At 37.1% G+C, this 19045-nt stretch overlaps 1 protein-coding gene and 1 long non-coding RNA gene across 5 annotated transcripts in view; one reads left to right on the top strand and one right to left on the bottom strand.

Moving 5' to 3' along the window:
• KCNT2 (potassium sodium-activated channel subfamily T member 2) overlaps nt 1-19045 on the top strand; it is a 571079-nt gene that overhangs the window by 274806 nt on the left and 277228 nt on the right. The gene's annotated exons all lie outside the window — the stretch shown is intronic.
• Nucleotides 14241-19045, bottom strand: part of LOC126066822 (uncharacterized) — a 917409-nt gene continuing 912604 nt past the window's right edge. For both annotated transcript variants that reach the window (XR_007515270.1, XR_007515271.1), the window contains exon 3: nt 14241-14273. This is a non-coding gene — a long non-coding RNA (uncharacterized LOC126066822). The remainder of the gene's footprint in view (nt 14274-19045) is intronic.

Here is a 19045-nt window from a genome sequence, read left to right as displayed (position 1 = left end):
TGATCCCCTCTATGTAGCCGTGGCTGGTTACTCTCCTCACCCAGGGAGAAGAGGATTACTACTTGCAGAATTTGATACAGAGAGAGTCTCTATTTAGAAACACTAGGCACAGCTGAGGGTCTGGGTACCATGCTAATATCAGGGGGATTAAAAGCAAGTTGTCTCACTGATGTGAGACTCGTCCTGAATGGCTGCATGGTCTTAACAACAAGATCCATATCTTCATTGAGTCAAATTTGGGGGAATTTTCTCCGGGGAAAGTGATCCATCAGAAGAGAAAATATATATTTAAAGTGTATGTGTGTGTGTATGTATGCATATATATGTATACACAGACGCAAACACACACACGCACACATGTATTCATACACAGGTAGTCCCTGAGTTACAAGGTATTCGAGTTATGACAAACTGCACTTAGAACCATTTGGTTTTTGGGTTTTTTTTGTCTTTTTTGTGTACGTCTTATCATTAGTAATATATACTACATACAGTGTTTCAGCATGTAATTTTCTGATGTTATCATTCTCAGATGTTCACTCACAGATGTTCAGTGTTACAATTTAACTGTTTAAAACAATGCTGTAGAACAGCCTATGAAAACTAAAAAAAAAAAAAACGTATTTGACTTACTTCCCCATCATAAGTCAGGTACTTCCTGTGTGTGTGTGTATATATATATATATGTATATGTGCATATATATAATTTGAGGTTCCCCAGTGCAGTATTCTAGATTGATTACCCTACAATAAAGTCCATCTGAATATAAACTCCCCTCGCTCACATAGGTCTCAACAGCTCCTAAGTATTTGACTCCTCCAACAGGGATGACTAGACATTGGAGAAAATTCCTAGCAAGAAGAAGAAAGAGAAGATAAAGAAAGAAGCCTAAACTATACAGAAAAGAGAAGCTTAGAGGAAACACAAAAGAGGCCATACAATTCAGGAAAAAGAAAAAATTTAAAATATGTATTTAATAAATATTCTCAGAGTAATATGAGAAGATGCCACATATGTAAAGCAAGAATAGTACAGTATTAAAAAAAAAATCAAAACAAAGCAAGAAACTTCCAGTGAACCAAAAAGAACTAGAAATTAAAAGTAGCTTACCAAGTTAAAAATACAATAATAGGCTTAGAAGATAAAACTAAGTATATTTGAAGAATGTAGAATAATAAAATGAATAATAAAAGTAAACAATGGAAAAGAGGAGTAAAAAACAGGCAATTAAAAGACTAGAAATGGAGAAACAATATTCATATAATGGGAGTTTAGGAAAGAGTCAAGAAAACTGAGAAGAGAATATTATCAAAGATATAATACAATTAAATTTCTTAGACAGTTCTCAACGTAAGAGGGCCACTCAATAAAGAATAATAGAAAAACAACAACAAATGACATAAACTAGTCAGAGAGATGGAGAAAGAAATGAGAAGCAAAAGAGAAGTTGGAGAATGAAAATTAGGAGGAGACAGAAGAGAAGATAAAGTTCACAAAGATAAAGAAAGGATAAAGTTCACAAAATATCTTCAAATTTCTCAACAATAATATCACAAGCCAGAAGACAATGGAGCAATGCTTTCAAGATTCTGAAGAAAAGATTTTTCCATTAGAATTTCATACCCTGGCAAAATTTCAATCAGGTGAGAAGGTGTTATTGTTCTTAGGTGCGATCCAGTTGGTTCTGACTCAGTGTGACCCTATGTACAACAAAGTAAAACACTGGCTGGTCTTGCACCATCCTCACAATAGTTGTTATGCTGGAGTCCATTGTTGCAGCCACTGTATGAGTCCATCTTGTTGAGGGTCTTCTCTTTTTCGCTGACCCTCTACCAAGCATGATGTCCTTCTTCAGGGACTTGTCCCTCCTGATAATGTGTCCAAAGTATGTGAGACAAAGTCTTACCATACTTACTTAGGAACGTTCTGACTGTACTTCTTCCAAGACAGATTTGTTCATTCTTCTAGCAGTCCATAATATATTCAATAATCTTTGCCAGCATCGTAATTCGAAGGCATCCATTCTCCTTTGGTCTCCCCTATTCATTATCCAGCTTTCACAGACGTGAGGCAATGGAAAACATCGTGACTTGGGTCAGGCTCACTTTTTGCTTTTTGACACTTTAAAGAGATCTTTTTTGGCAGATTTGTCCAATGCAATACATTGTTTACTTCTTGACTGCTGCTTCCATGGGTGTTGATTGTGGATCCAAGTAAAATGAAATCCTCGACAACTTCAATTTTTTCTACGATTATCATGATGTTGCTTATTGGTCAAGTTGTGAGGATTTTTGTTTTCTTTATGTTGAGGTATAATCCACAGGGAAGGCTGTGGTCTTTGTCTTCATCAGTAAGTGCTTCAAGTCCTCTTCACTTCCAGCAAGCAAGATTGTGTCATCTGCATAATACAGGTTGTTAATGAGTCTTCCTCCAATCCTGATGCTGTGTTCTTCTTCATATACTCCAGCTTTTCAGATTATTTGTTCAGCATACAGATTGAATAAGTACAGTGAAAGGATATAACCCTAACACATCATTTGTCCATAGAATCAGAATTGCAACCAGAGGCTTGAATTTTTTCTTCAGTTCTTTCAGCTTGATATATACCAAGTGTGTTCTTCTCTTTTGGTTTTCTAACTCTAGACCTTTGCACATTTCAATATAATGCTTCACTTTGTCTTCTCATGCTGCCCTTTGAAATCTTCTGTTCAGCTCTTTTACTTAATCATTTCTTCCATTTGCTTTAGCAACTTTGTGTTTAAGAGTAAGTTTCAGAGTCTCTTCTGACATCCATTTTGGTCTTTTCTTTCTTTCCTCTTTCTTTAATGACCTCTTGCTTTCTTCATGTATGATGTCCGTGATGTCATTCCACAACTCATCTGGTCTTTGGTCATTAGCGTTCAATATGTCAAATCTATTCTTGACATGATCTCTTAAATTCAGGTGGGATGTACTCAAGGTTGTATTTTGGCTCTCATGGACTTGTCCTAATTATCTTCAGCTTCAACTTGAATTTGTATATGAACAGTTAATGGTCTGTTCCACATTTGTCCCCTTACCTTATTCTGACTGATGATATTGAGTTTTTCCATCTTTCCATCATTGTCTCTTTCCCCAAATGTAGTCAATTTGATTCCTGTGTATTCATTCCGTCTGGTGAGATCCACATGTATAGTCACCGTTTACTTTGTGGAAAAAAGATATTTTTAATGAAGAAGTTGTTGGTCTTGCAAAATTCTGTCATGTGCTCTCTGGCTTCATTTTTATCACCAAAGCCATATTTTCTAACTATCAATCCTTCTTCTTTGTTTCCAACTTTCTCATTCCGATCACTAGTAATTATCAATGCATCTTGATTGCATGTTTGATCAATTTCAGGTTGCAGAAGTTGGTAAAAATCTTCAATGTCTGCATCTTTGGTCTCCATCGTTGGTGTGTAAATTTGAATAGTAATTGTGTATTAACTGGTTTTCCTTGTAGGCACATGGACATTGTCTTATCACTGGCAGTATTGTACTTCAGGATAGAAGGGTGTCATGAATTGGATTATGTCCCTCCAAAAATGTGTGTATCAATTTGGCTGGGCCGTGATTCCTGGTATCATGTGATTTTCCTATATGTTGTAAATCCTGCCTCTATGATGTTAATGATAGAGGAGGAGCAGCGGTTGTGTTAGTGAGGTGGGACACAATCTATAAGATTAGATTGTGTTTTGAGGCAATCTCTTGAGATATAAAAGAAAGCAGCAAGCAGAGGGAGGCGGGACCTCATACCACCAAGAAAGCAGTGCTGGGAGCAGAGTGCATCCTTTGGACCTGGGGTCCCTGCTTGGAGAAGCTCTGAGTCTGGGGGAAGGTTAATGAGAAGGCCAACAGAGAAAGAAAGCCTTCCCTTGGAGCTGATGCCCTGAATTTGGACATTTAGCCTACTTTATCATGAAGAAATAAATTTCTCTTTGTTAAAGCCATTCACTTGTGGTATTTCTGTTACAGCAGCAGTAGGTAACTATGACAAAGGATAAAAGATATTAAAAGACATTAAAGATTTAAAAAAATGCACAGATCTCAGGATGATGCTGGAAGATGTATTTTACCAAAACAAAGGAATGAATGAAGAAAACTTATCCAACATAGAGGAGAGAATGGGAATTCCCAGAGTTGTGGTAAAAGGGAGTCCTAGGGCAACAGATGTGTAGCAGACTCAGAATGCAAACACTCTGACCATAGTAGAGAATGGAGAGCTTTGGGAGAGCTGCCTTTGAGAAAAAAGGTGAAATGGATCCTACCTGAGTGGTTGAATATATTGAGAGGACATTTACACTTTGGGATAGACTCTGAACTTTAATAAGTGGTTAAAAAACTAAATAAATGCAAAAAGAAATAATTTTTTAACTCCAGAGGAAACAGATTATTCAAGGTTGGAAACACAACTGTAGCATTCACCATACTTTACCGTGAATGATAGTGATAATAATATCATAACAAGGTGAACACTGAATAATGATGTTAGCAAACATAATTATTGAACTCTATCCAAAGAATGGGTGAAAGGGAAATGGGCAGAAGGGTGGTATGGGACAAGGAATATCCTTTATTCCGTAGTAGAAAATCAGTAGCTAATATTAAAATAGAAAAATGAAGAAATAGTAATAAAATCATATTTGGAAATATAGAGGCAAATAATGGAATAATCAGCTTTAGGGATTTAAAATGGTTGCTTCTGTGAAGTGGAAGTATGGCATGCGAGTAGGTGGGAGAGGAAGCTCCTGTTCTTTGTTATGAACTTATGGAATTATTATTTTTTTTGACTTAAGTAAGTGTATAAGCCCATTGCCGTTAAGTCGATTCTCACTCATAGCAACCCTACAGGAAAGAGTAGAACTTCCCCATAGAGTTCCCAAGGAGTGTCTGGTGTATTTGAACTGCCGACCTCTTGGTTAACAGCCATAGCTCTTAACCACTCTGCCGTCAGGGTTTCCAAGTAAGTTTATATCTTTGATATATATATTTTTTTTTTAGTGAAGTGGATTCTAGAAAAGCGTCTTTGCCTAGGAAAAAGGTCATTAGTATGAAATGAGCCTTGGTTTATGGAGATAAACAGGCTTCTCTTCATACCAGCTTCATTTAACTCTTGAGATACCACGAAAGAATGGGTAAATTTGAAATTGAACTAAATAAACTTTCATATACTGTAGTATTTTTTAATTCAACATTTGTTAAAGAACTGGGACAAACTATTCTATTTTATTCATACCCCCTGTGGATCAAGAGAAGAAAATATAAAGCATGCCAGGTGAAGCACTCAACAGCTGTTGTACTACAGAAAGTCAGTTTAATGATAAAGTACCATTGTAGTTGTGAAAAGTTTATCAGAGTAGGAAAGGGTCGGTAGGTATAGGGAGAGCAAGTAAATCGTATGAAAACTCAGCAGGGAAGTCAGTGTCAGAGTTTATTGTGCCTTGAACATAGGGCCAAGAAGAGTATCACTGGGTTCTGGTAATTGAAGGAAGTTCCAGGTCTTGACAGACAGAAAGGGTAAGGGAGAAAAACAAATGCCCATAAGTAGCCCTAAGTGTTCAATATTTCTGTTCCTTTGGCAAAGACTGGAGAGTCTGTGAACTGTTTTATGTATGGGTGCATTCACAGGAATTCATAGCAGTGTCTACAGTCCTTGGAAAAACAAAAAGACTTAGGAACTTGAATAGAGAACTATTCCTTCTGTGCTCATATCTGGACAAAGCAGTAGGCGACCATTCACCTGTTTTTAAAATCATCTTTACGTATATGAGGGCACAATGATGCAAAAAAGATTTATTTAGAAAAATATAAAAACCTGGAAAAATTATGGACTATTTTAATTACTTAACAGTGTTATTATAAAGGACATCATACTGTTTGCAGTGAACAATCTTCCATGTTAGGTGTGATGTCTTAGGAAGGACTTGGCATAGTTTCTTCTGAGTACAATACTGTACGATTTCCTTCAGAGAGGTTGGTTCAGTAATTCCCACAATCTGCCCCACTGTTTGGTTTAAACTCTATCAGGAGAGTTGAAATCTCTGCACTTTTATCTCTCAGAGGATAATAAATACGTCTTTTCTCCATTTTGCAAAGTATCTAGGTTATCTTGTTTGATTTATATCTTTTTGTATAGACTATATTGTGACTACCTGGCTTGACCCAGACAATAATAATCCTTCTCAGCCAAACCATTTTAATTGCCTCTCCCCAGTTTTGTTCCCTTTGGGAGGTAGGTGGAGGAAGACAATAACTAACTCAAACCCTGGTGGTGCAGTGATTAAGAGCTCGGCTGCTGACCAAGAAGATCAGCAGTTCAGATTCGCCAGCCACTCCTGGGAAACCCTATGGGGCAGTTCTACTCAGCCCTATAGCATCACTGTGAGTTGGAATCGACAGGAAAGCAATGGGTTTGGTTTTTTTGGTTTCCTCCTTTATAATTACCTAACATGGCTACAATTTAATCATTTACCGTGCACTACTTCAGTTAGAGGAAAGTGAACTCTTCAGACTTTTACGCTTAGTATGATTAACTCAGTGTTGCTGTTATTTTCATGTGCTTCTAGTGAGCCGAGAGTCTTGGGAGGGTCAGGAGGTCTGGAATCAGGTCTTACCTGACAAGATACACTGCCCTTGGCCGAGAACTGTCAGGTCTTTCTAATTTTAATCAAGTTCACTGACATTAAACAATTGAGTCATGTAGGAAAATTATAGGGGATTAACTGGGGACATTCTCTATCCTTTAATGAATGGTACTCCTTAGTGGCCTGAAAAATAGTATTAAAACTGATATTAGCTTCTTAAAATTAACCGTGTAGATTCATAAAGAGTTTTTACCTTGTTTTTTTAAAATGACCAAAAATATAAGGTCAATTTCATGGACCTTGGGGAAAGAGTCATAAAGAGTTTTTACCTTGTTTTTTAAAATGACCAAAAATATAAGGTCAATTTCATGGACCTTGGGGAAGTAGTTGTTAAATAAATAAGAATTGGGCGAAAACAACGATTTCCTCCCTTAGCTTTCATTCCAAGGTTAAATATTTGTAATTAATTAATAACATATTTATGATTTCACAAAGTTATACAGTGAAACCTGTGAGAGCCAGAACTCAATGGAACTGCCCTGTTTTTCCGGGTCTCACAAGTTTTCCACCTTTGACAGGGTGCAGTCTTACAACTTCTTTATCTCTCATTTTAGTGGAAAATATTGGAGTTTTCCTTCACAGGTTTCCATCTTACACAGGTCCCACCTTTCAAAGGTTTTACTACATTAATTTAGAGTATATTTTAAATATTTGTTCCTAGAATGAACATTCCAAGCATTATTTTTTAATAGATAAGATTTTTCTTGTAATGTCTTTCTCCTGCACCTATGCATAATGGATCCATGATTATCTATTGTACACAGAAGTGCATTTTGTAACTCTGTATAGCAAATTTTTGATACTAGGCATAATTTAAAATAAATTTTCCTAAGTGTGGTACTAAATCATCTGCTATGTTATGAAAATTATTTCATGAGACATGGTACAACTTTTGAAAAATGTTGATTGCACACTATTTCTGAAAGATACGTATTCAGTTATTATTGCTGAGTCTACAACATTAAATGAATAAGTTCTTTTGTTCTTTTAATAGCAACAGTTTTTAATCAGGCAGAACATTGTAAACCCTAGAGTTAGTCTGTGTACATTTTTCTCATTGTTGGTAGGGGAGGAGGTCTGAATAATATCAAAATGAAAAATTAATAGGTATTCTTTTTTTCCAAATGATTCTTCTATAGAATAGACAGTATTTCATAAAAATAAATATATACGTATGTAAAATTTTGTTATTTTTTTATTTAAAAATTACTGGATAATCATGAATTTAAAAGTGCTAAAGCGACTGCCTCAGTAATTTTTTTGTTTTTATATTGAATAACTAAACTCTTTTTTTCAAAAATCATTGGGTTGTAATTTCACTGAGGTCAGTATCCTTTCTGATTTTAATTAAAAAAAAGAAGCATGTATACCCTTAGAATTATAATAATATATACTTTTTTTAATAACTATCTTTTTTTCTTAAAATGATCCAATTTTTGAATTTTCTGATATGGTAACTTGACTTGGTATACATATTTTAGTTCAGTTGTTCGTTTAATAAAAAATGGACGAATTAAAAAATAAAAGAACCAAACAGATTTGATATTTATTGAGTAGCTTTTCTAGGCCCAGGCATTTTGTGCACATTATATCCTGAAATCCTCACAACAATTATTTTATAGATGAGAAAACCAAGGCTCAGAGATGGCAGTTAGATTTCCCAGATTCACTCGAAGTGGCAGAGGCTGGATTTTACCCAGGTCAGTCTGAGTCCAAAGTCCCTTCCTTCACATGGAACTGCTTCCGTTGATGATAATAACTTACTGTTCGAATGGGATACACGTATGCTTCCACTATTTAAAAACTATAACCGGAAAAACACATATTCAGGGTCCCAGGCATCAGTTCTCTGTTCTGCTCCTTCCCATCCTTAGACTGTCTTTTAAAGAAACCACTTCTAACTTTATGAAGCTGTTTCTTCTCCATGGCTGTCCACAGCACAAATCTCTAATTTTTGATTTGTTAATGTTAGACATAATTTGATGATTTCTTTCTTTGAAAATGAGGACATATTTAAAATCCCCGTGCCTTTTTCCTACCAGTGGTTAAGAGCTTGACTGCTAACCAAAAGGTCGGCAGTTTGAATCTACCAGCTGCTCCTTGGAAACCCTATGGGGCAGTTCTATGCTGTCCTGAAGGGTCACCATGAGTTGGAATCAACTCAACAGCAATGAGTTTGGGTTTTTTTTTTTTGGTTTTATGCTGTTATACGGCATCTCTGTGTAGTGCTAACAGTTAGCACACTTGGCTGCTGACTGAAAGTTTGGAGGCTTGAGTACATCCAGAGGTATCTTGGAAGAAATGTCTTGTGATGTTATTCTGAAAAATCAGCCAATGAAAACTCTGTTGAGCACAGTTCTACCCTGACACGTACGGGGTCCCCATTAGTCAGAATCTACTTGATGACAATATATTCTATCATACATTGATTTTTTTGTTTACACTATTATTTCATATTTACATGTCCATTTAGCTTCAAATTTCCATGAGGCTAATGGATATAACTCTTTGTATCCTACTCAGAGAGATGAGCATAGTATTTAACACAGAAAAACAAAACAAAACAAAACAAAACAGCATGCCCCAGCATACCTATATTTTAAACCATTCATTCATTCAAAAAATAGTTATTGAATATTCTATGGCTCAAGCATTGATGTACCAGCTGGAGATACAGTAATGAACATAACAGTAAAAAAAAAATCTGCTTTTATGGAGCTTATATATTAGTAGAGATGATAAGAAAAATACAAATTAAATAAATAAAAGTATAGGATATTAGTGATAAGTGTTATGAGGAGAAAAAGTGTGGAAGAGACCTAAGAAATGTTGGGGAACTTTGAAAGTATAGATTGAAACATCAATTTAAAAAGTTGAAAGATTAACTTAAAATACAATCATAAAGCCCATCAATTATTAAGATAGAGTACACACAAAATAACACCATGCACTTGTTTCTTAGAGAGTATTTTTCTAGGTTGCTATGAGTTAAAATTGACTTGAAGGCAACAGGTTTGATTTTGGTTTGGGCTATTATTTCAATCCACTTTTCTTCCTCTTGGCATTACTCATTCTTTATGACTCCACTTTATATCCAATTACTTGAAAGAGGAACACTCATTATTTCAACCTTATGACCTCCTTTGATCCCTGGATTTAGACTTGCACCCCGCTGATCCCCACCACCCCCCGCCATGGGTTCCCTAGTGGAGACTACTTTTTATTTTTCTCTTACTTGCTTGCCTTATTTTTCTTTTCAACTTCGTTGTTGCCTCTTTCCTCCTTCATAATATTTCTTTCTTTACTTGCTTTTGTGACCTAATTCTTCGTAAATTCCTTCCTAACTCTTAGTCCATTCCTTTTCACTTTCTTTCAAAAATTCCTCCCTTTTTTATATTTTAAATATCAATAATACCCAGGATATTCTCTTTGGGATATTTTTACCTGATTTTCTACACTTTTCTCTGGACAATGTAACCAACATTCAAGTTTAAATTGCCAGCAACATGTTAATCATTCCCACGTTAATTTCTTTAGCACAATTCCTTCTTTGTCCTAAAATCCATGTTCATGGATATAACTGATGATTATGTATTTTTGTGGACATGTTCCAAAAGTTCTCAGGCTTTTGTGAATGTCAAAAAATTAAACTCATCATAAAACTCTGAAAAATGGCTTGTCCTTCTCTATTTTCTATCTTAATGGGTTATATCATAATTCCTTAACTCTACAGTTTGGGCTCCAAATGATGTTTTCTTTTCTCATTTGTCATCACAATTCATCAAGATGGTGACTGTTAAAAAAGGGGGAGGGGCTGCAGGACAGTGAATCATTTTGTGTTAGTCAGTTGTTCAGTTTGGCTGGAAAATGTTCCTGTGCTCTTCCCTGGCTTGTGGTAAAGAAAAGGGAGTAACAAAGCTAACTACTGTGCCTATAACCTTCTACGCTATGGAGAATTCCCACCAGATGATGCTGCTCTGTAGTAGTTGCAGTGCTTCCTCTTTGATTATGTATATCGAATACAAAAGAAAAATTTTAAAAACCTTTCTCATCAAATTTTAGTGTGTATTCAAAATAATACTAATGGGTAGAATTAAACTAATTTCTATTAAAATAAGAAGAAAGTATGTCTAGGTTATAATTATATGAAGAAAATTTTATCATTTTAGTACGTGGTATAATAACTCCTCTTGGGAATCTTTTCGGGGAAAAGACTTAGATAGAAAGTAAAATAAGACTTTGTCATTTACTCAAAACTATGGTGCAAGAAGGAAGGAGGGAAATGATTATTAGAAAAGAATTGGGAAAATCATACTTCAGTTCTGAAAACACCTAAATTTTAGGGTTTTTCTTTCTTTTTTAAATAATTTGTATTGAGCTTTAAGTGAATGTTTACAAATCAAGTCAGTCTGTCACATATAAGCTTACATACACCTTACTCCATACTCCCACTTATTCTCCCCTAATGAGTCAGCCCTTCCAGTCTCTCCTTTCGTGACAGTTTTGCCAGTTTCTAACTCTCTCTACCCTCCTATCTCCCCTCCAGACAGGAGATGTCAACACAGTCTCAAATGTCCACCTGATACAAGTGGCTCACTCTTCATCAGCATCTCTATCTTACCCATTGTCCAGTCCCTTCCATGTCTGATAAGTTGTCTTCGGGAATGGTTCCTGTCATGGGCCAACAGAAGGTTTGGGGACCATAACCACCAGGATTCCTCTAGTCTCAGTCAGACCATTAAGTCTGGTCTTTTTATGAGAATTTGGGGTCTGCATCCCACTGATCTCCTGCTCCCTCAGGGGTCCTCTGTTGTGCTCCCTGTCAGGGCAGTCATCGCTTGTGGCCGGGCACCATCTAGTTCTTCTGGTCTCAGGATGATATAAGTCTCTGGTTCATGTGGCCCTTTCTGTCTTTTGGGCTCTTAGTTATCGTGTGACCTTGGTGTTCTTCATTCTCCTTTGATCCAGGTGGGTTGAGACCAGTTGATGCATCTTAGATGGCCGCTTGTTAGCATTTAAGACCCCAGACACCGCATTTCAAAGTGGGATGCAGAATGATTTCATAATAGAATTATTTTGCCAATTGCCTTAGAAGTCCCCTTAAACCATGGTCCCCAAACCCCCGCCCTTGCTCCGCTGACCTTTGAAGCATTCAGTTTATCCCGGAAACGTCTTTGCTTTTGGTCCAGTCCAGTTGAGCTGACCTTCCATGTATTGAGTATTGTCCTTCCCTTCACCTAAAGTAGTTCTTATCTACTAACTAATCAGTAAATAACCCTCTCCCACCCTCCTTCCCTCCCCCCCCATAACCACAAAAGTATATGTTCTTCTCAGTTTATACTATTTCTCGAGATCTTATAATAGTGGTCTTATGCAATATTTGTACTTTTGCCTCTGACTAATTTCACTCAGCATAGTGCCTTCCAGGTTCCTACATGTTATGAAATGTTTTACAGATTCCTCACTGTTCTTTATCGATGCATAGTATTCCATTCGTGTGAATATACCACAATTTATTTAACCATTCATCTGTTAATGGACACTTTGGTTGCTTCCAGCTTTTTGCTGTTGTAAACAGTGCTGCAATAAAAATGGGTGTGCATATATCTGTTTGTGTGAAGGCTCTTATTTCCCTAGGGTATATTCCGAGGAGTGGGATTTCTGGGTTGTATGGTAGTTCTATTTCTAACTTTTTAAGAAAATGCCAGATAGATTTCTAAAGTGGTTGTACCATTTTACATTCCCACCAGCAGTGTATAAGAGTTCCAATCTCTCCACAGCCCCCCTCCAACATTTATTATTTTGTGTGTTTTCGATTAATGCCAGCCTTGTTGGAGTGAGATGGAATCTCATCGTAGTTTTAATTTGCATTTCTCTAATGGCTAATGATCGAGAGCATTTTCTCATGTATCTGTTAGCTGCCTGAATATCTTCTTTAGTGAAGTGTGTGTTCATATCCTTTGCCCACTTCTTGATTGGGTTGTTTGTCTTTTTGTGGTTGAGTTTTAACAGAATCATAAAGATTTTAGAGATCAGGTGCTGGTGGGAGATGTCATAGCTGAAAATTCTTTCCCAATCTGTAGGTGGTCTTTTTACTCTTTTGGTGAAGTCTTTAGATGAGCATAGATGGTTGATTTTTAGGAGCTCCCAGTTATCTGGTTTCTCTTCGTCATTTTTGGTAATGATTTGTATTCTGTTTATGCCCTGTGTTAGGGCTCCTAAGGTTGTCCCTATTTTTTCTTCCATGATCTTTACCGTTTTAGTCTTTATTTAGGTCTTTGATCCACTTGGAGTTAGTTTTTGTGCATGGTGTGAGGTATGGGTCCTGTTTCATTTTTTTGCAAATGGATATCCAGTTATGGCAGCACCATTTGTTAATGAGACTAAATTTTCCCCAGTTAACTGACAGTGGGCCTTTGTCAAATATCAGCTGCTCATACGTGGATGGCTTTATATCTGGGTTCTCAATTCTGTTCCATTGGTCTATGTGCCTGTTGTTGTACCAGTACCAGGCTGTTTGGACTACTGTGGCTATATAATAGGTTCTAAAATGAGGTAGAGTGAGGCCTCCCACTTTCTTCTTCTTTTTCAGTAATGCTTTACTTATCCGAGGCTTCTTTCCCTTCCATATGAAGTTGGTGATTTGTTTCTCCAACACATTAAAAAATGTCATTGGAATTTGGATCTGAAGTGCATTGTATATATAGATGGCTTTTGGTAGAATAGACATTTTTATTATGTTAAGTCTTCCTATCCATGAGCAAGGTATGTTTTTCCACTTAAGTAGGTCCTTTTTAGTTTCTTGCAGTAGTAATTTGTAGTATTCTTTATGTAGGTCTTTTACGTCTTTGGTAAGATTTATTCCTGAGTATTTTATCTTCTTGGGGGCTACTGTGATTGGTATTGTTTTGATTTTTTCCTCTTCGATGTTCTTTTTGTTGACATAGAGGAATCCAAGTGATTTTTGTATGTTTATCTTATAACCTGCGACTCTGCCAAACTCTTCTATTAGTTTCAGTAGTTTTCTGGAGGATTTCATAGGGTTTTCTGTGTATAAAATCATGTCATCTGCAAATAGAGATAATTCTACTTCCTCCTTGCCAATCCGGATGCCCTTTATTTCTTTGTCTAGCCTAATTGCTCTGGCTAGGACCTCTAGCACAATGTTGAATAAGAACGGTGATAAAAGGCATCCTTGTCTGGTTCCCGTTCTCAAGGGAAATGCTTTCAGTCTCTCTCCATTTAGAGTGATGTTGGCTGTTGGCTTTGTTCAGATGCCCTTTATTAAGTTGAGGAATTTTCCTTCAATTCCTATTTTGGTGAGAGTTTTTATCATAAATGGGTGTTGGACTTTGTCAAATGCCTTTTCTGCATCAATTGATAAGATCATGTGGTTTTTGTCTTTTGTTTTATTTATATGATGGATTACATTAATGGTTTTTCTAATATTGAACCAACCTTGCATACCTGTTATAAATCCCACTTGGTCGTGGTGGATTATTTTTTTGATATTTTGTTGAGTTGTATTGGCTAGAATTTTGTTGAGGATTTTTGCATCTATGTTCATGAGGGATATATGTCTGTAATTTTCTTTTTTTGTAATGTCTTTACCTGGTTTTGGTATCAGGGATTTGGTGGCTTCATAGAATGAGTTAGGCAGTATTCCGTCATTTTCTATGCTTTGAAATACCTTTAGTAGTAGTGGTGTCAACTCTTCTCTGAAAGTTTGGTAGAACTCTGCAGTAAAGCTGTTCGGGCCAGGGCCTTTTTTTGTTGGGAGTTTTTTGATTACCTTTTCAATCTCTCGTTTTGCTATGGGTCTATTTAGTTGTTCTACTTCTGATTGTGTTAGTTTGGGTAGCTAGTGTTGTTCTAGGAATTCATCCATTTTTTCTAGGTTTGCAAATTTGTTAGAGTACAATTTTTCCTAATAATCTGATATGATTCTTTTAATTTCAGTTGGGTCTGTTGTGATGTGGCCCATCTCGTTTCTTATTCGGGTTATTTGTTTCCTCTCCTGTGTTTCTTTAGTCAGTCTGGCCAATGGTTTATCAATTTTGTTAATTTTTTCAAAGAACCAGCTTTTGGCTTTGTTAATTCTTTCAATTGTTTTTCTGTTCTCTAATTCATTTAGTTCAGCCCTAATTTTTATTATTTGTTTTCTTCTGGTGCCTGATGGATCCTTTTGTTGCTCACTTTCTATTTGTTCAAGTTGTAGGGACAGTTCTCTGATTTTGCCTCTTTCTTCTTTTTGTGTGTGTGTGCATTTATCGATATAAATTGACCTCTGAGCACTGCTTTTGCTGTGTCCCAGAGGTTTTGATAGGAAATGTTTTCATTCGTGTTGCATTCTATGAATATCTTTATTCCCTCCTTAATGTCTTCTATAACCCAGTCTTTTTTCAGCAGGGTATTGTTCAGTTTCCAAGTATTTGATTTCTTTTCCCTGATTTTTCTGTTATTGATTTCCACTTTTATGGCCTTGTGGTCTGAGAAGATATTTGTAATATTTTGATATTTTGGATTCTGCAAAGGTTTGTTTTATGACCTAATATGTGGACTATTCTAGAGAATGTTCCATGTGCGCTAGAAAAAAAAAAAGTATACTTTGCAGCAGTTGGGTGGAGTGTTCTGTATAAGTCAATGAGGTCAAGTTGGTTGCTTGTAGCAATTAGGTCTTCCGTGTCTCTGTTGAGCTTCTTACTGGATGTCCTGTCCTTCTCCGAAAGTGGTGTGTTGAAGTCTCCTAGTATAATTGTGGAGGTGTCTCTCTCACTTTTCAGTTCTGTTAAAGTTTGTTTTATGTATCTTGCAGCCCTGTCATTGGGTGCATAAATATTTAATATTTAATATAGTTATATCTTCCTGGTCAATTGTCCCTTTAATCATTATGTAGTGTCCTTCTTTATCCTTTGTGGTGGATTTAAGTTTAAAGTCTATTTTGTCAGAAATTAATATTGCTACTCCTGCTCTTTTTTGCTTATTGTTTGCTTGATATATTTTTTTCCATCTTTTGAGTTTTAGTTTGTTTGTGTCTCTAAGTCTGAGGTGTGTCTCTTGTAGGCAGCATATAGACGGATCGTGTGTCTTTATCCAGTCTGAGACTCTGTGTCTCTTTATTGCTGCGTTTAGTCCATTTACATTCAGTGTAATTATAGATATGTGTTTAGTGCTGTCATTTTGATGCCTTTTTATGTGTGTTATTGACAATTTCATTTTTCCACTTACTTTTTTGTGCTGAGACGTGTTTCTTTGTAAATTGTGTGTTCCTCATTTTCATAGTGTTTGAGTTTATGTTTGCTGAGTCGTTATGTTTTTCTTGGTTTTTATTTTGAGTTACGGAGTTGTTATACCTCTTTGTGGTTACCTTAATATTTACCCCTATTTTTCTAAGTAAAAACCTATCTTATATTGTCCTATATCGCCTTGTATCCCTCTCCATATGGCAGTTCTATGTCACCTGTATTTAGTCCCTCTTTTTGATTATTGTGATCTTTTACATATTGACTTCAATGAGTCCCTGTTTTGAGCATTATTTTGTTTTTAAAATTAGTCTTAATTTGTTTTTGTGATTTCCCTATTTGAGTTGATATCAGGATGTTCTGTTCTGTGACCTTGTGTTGTGCTGGTATCTGATATTATTGGTTTTCTGACCAAACAATTTCCTTTATTATTTCTTGTAGCTTTGGTTTGGTTTTTGCAAATTCTCTAAGCTTGTGTTTATCTGTAAATGTCTTAATTTTGCCTTCATATTTCAGAGAGAGTTTTTCTGGATACATGATCCTTGGCTGACAGTTTTTCTCTTTTAGTGCTCTATATATGTCATCCCATCTCCTTCTTGACTGCGTGGTTTCTTCTGAGTAGTCTGAACTTATTGATTCTCCTTTGTAGGAGACCTTTCTTTTATCCCTGGCTGCTTTTATAATTTTTTCTTTATCTTTGGTTTTGGCAAGTTTGATGATAACATGCCTTGGTGATTTTCTTTTTGGATCAATCTTAAATGGGGTTCGATGAGCATCTTGGGTAGATATCCTTTCATCTTTCATGATGTCAGGGAAGTTTTCTGCCAACAGATCTTCAGCTATTCTCTCTGTGTTTTCTGTTATCCCTCCCTGTTCTGGGACTCCAATCAAATGCAAGTTATCCTTTTTGATAGAGTCCCACATGATTCTTAGGGTTTCTTCATTTTTTTTTTAATTCTTTTATCTGATTTTTTTTTCCAGCTATATTGGTGTCAATTCCCTGGTCCTCCAGATCTCCCACTCTGCATTCCAATTCCTTGAATCTGGTCCTCTGACTTCCTATTGCGTTGTCTAATTCTGTAATTTTATTGTTAATCTTTTGGATTTCTGAATGCTGTCTGTCTATGGATTCTTGCAGCTTATTAATTTTTCCACTATGTTCTTGAGTAATCTTTTTGATTTCTTCCATTGCTTTATCAGTGTGCTCCCACATGATTCTTAGTGTTTCTTCATTTTGTAATAATTCTTTTATCTAATTTTTTTCCAGCTATGTTGGTGTCAATTCCCTTGTCCTCCAGATCCCCCACTCTGCATTCCAATTGCTCGAGTCTTCTCCTCTGACTTCCTGTTGAATTGTCTAATTCTATAATTTTACTGTTAATCTTTTGGATTTCTGAATGCTGCCTCTCTATGGGTTCGTGTAGCTTATTAATTTTTCCACTATGATCTTGAATAATCTTTTTTATTTCTTCAACAGTTTTATCAGTGTATTCCTTGGCTTTTTCTGTAGATTGCCTTATTTCATTTCTGAGGTCATCCCTGATGTCTTGAAGTTTTCTGTAAATTAGTTTTTTATATTTTGTATCTGGCAATTCCAGGATTGTATGTTCATTTGGGAAAGATTTTTATTCTTTAGTTTGGGGAGTTGTAGAAGCAATCTTGGTCTGCTTCTTTATGTGGTTTGATATCGACTGCCGTCTCTGAGCCATCACTAAGATATTGTAGTAATTTATTCTATATTTGCTTACTGAGTTTTATCTTGTTTTGTTTTCTTTCAATATACGTAGATGGGCTACTAGATTGTGCTGTTTTGATTGTTGTAGCCCTTCAATCACTTATGTCCTATTACCAGCTGGTTTGGGCTGTTACCAGATATACAAGCCTGAGTCCATTCAACTCTTCTTGATTAGAATCTGATTTTGGGTCATCAAGTGTGTGGTGCAGACTGTCATCTGTCCACCTAGAGAAGTAGTGGTGATAGTTGTGTGCACCAGATTCTAGTAGCAGCAGGCGGGGCAGGATGCTGATAGGCTTCCCCCACCTGCCAGTGAGTTAGGTGTGTCTCTATTCTTAAAGCACCTTGGTGGGTGGGCTCTGCAGCTGTTCCTTAGGCCCCCAATGCAAGTACCTCTACAGATTGGTAGGTGTCACCATCCTTAGACCCCTAAGGCAGGAGGCTAGGTGGTCTGGGGGAGCTTCAGCCCTCAGTTCCCTGTTGTGTGTCAGTGAGGGCTCTGTTGAATACACAGAGATATCAGACCTGGGAAACTTGTCTTTCCAGTAATCTGCTAAAACAGTTACAGTTAGATCCCTATCAAAAATGCCTTTGCATTATAATTGCCACCTTGTTCCCTGTAGGGACGGAAGCCCAAGACTGTGGATCACATATGCTTGGCTGGAGCTGGTTCTGTGTTTTTAGTCCAATTAGGCAAGGATTTTTGGTCCCTGGGTTTTTTGTAGCTGCTTCTCTCAGGCCAGGAGAATGGGTTAGGAAAAGAGCAAGAAGAAAAAGAAAAACTGCAGCGCACTTCACTGTGTGGCTTGGGAAATTCCAATGTTAATGAAGCCTCCTGGGAAGGGGAGGGTTCAGATAAATCGGAGAGAGTAGCACCCCGGAATATAGACAAAGTTACTTATCTTGCTTGAGATGACTGTTTTATCTGAGATTCCCGAGGGGCATGTCGACTGTGTGCGCTGTCTGGGTGGAGATTGCCCCTGAGGGTCAGGGCCACATCCCGTGCTTGCACTGTCTCAGAAGCCATGGTTAGTTCCTCCGCTCCCAGTCCAAAGCCCAATCCAAAGTTCCCCGGCTGGGACGCTGCACTCCTGGCTCCAAAACCAGTCGCTGCCTCCCGGTGACTTCTCCACCTGTCAGCCGCGTCGCTGCGCTACCTGCGTGCACTGGCTGGGCTTCCCCCGAGGTCACTTCTGGGGGTTAGGACTGCGTTTCATGTTTGCGCCGTCTCAGGATGCCCTTCTCAGCTCCCCTGTGCCCAGTCCAAAGCGCGGCGCCAATGTTTCCTGACTGGGACGCAGGCTCCAGGCTCCGAAAACAGTCGCTGCTTCCCTGTGGTTGTTCGTTCTCAGTCTCTGTCACTCAGCTTAACTCTTTATATCTGTGTTTGAGGGTCAGGGTTCGTA

The sequence above is a fragment of the Elephas maximus genome, chromosome 24, assembly GCF_024166365.1.
Source record: "Elephas maximus indicus isolate mEleMax1 chromosome 24, mEleMax1 primary haplotype, whole genome shotgun sequence".
In the NCBI taxonomy this organism is placed as follows: Eukaryota; Metazoa; Chordata; class Mammalia; order Proboscidea; family Elephantidae; genus Elephas; species Elephas maximus.
This window is presented reverse-complemented; position numbering and strand designations above follow the sequence as displayed.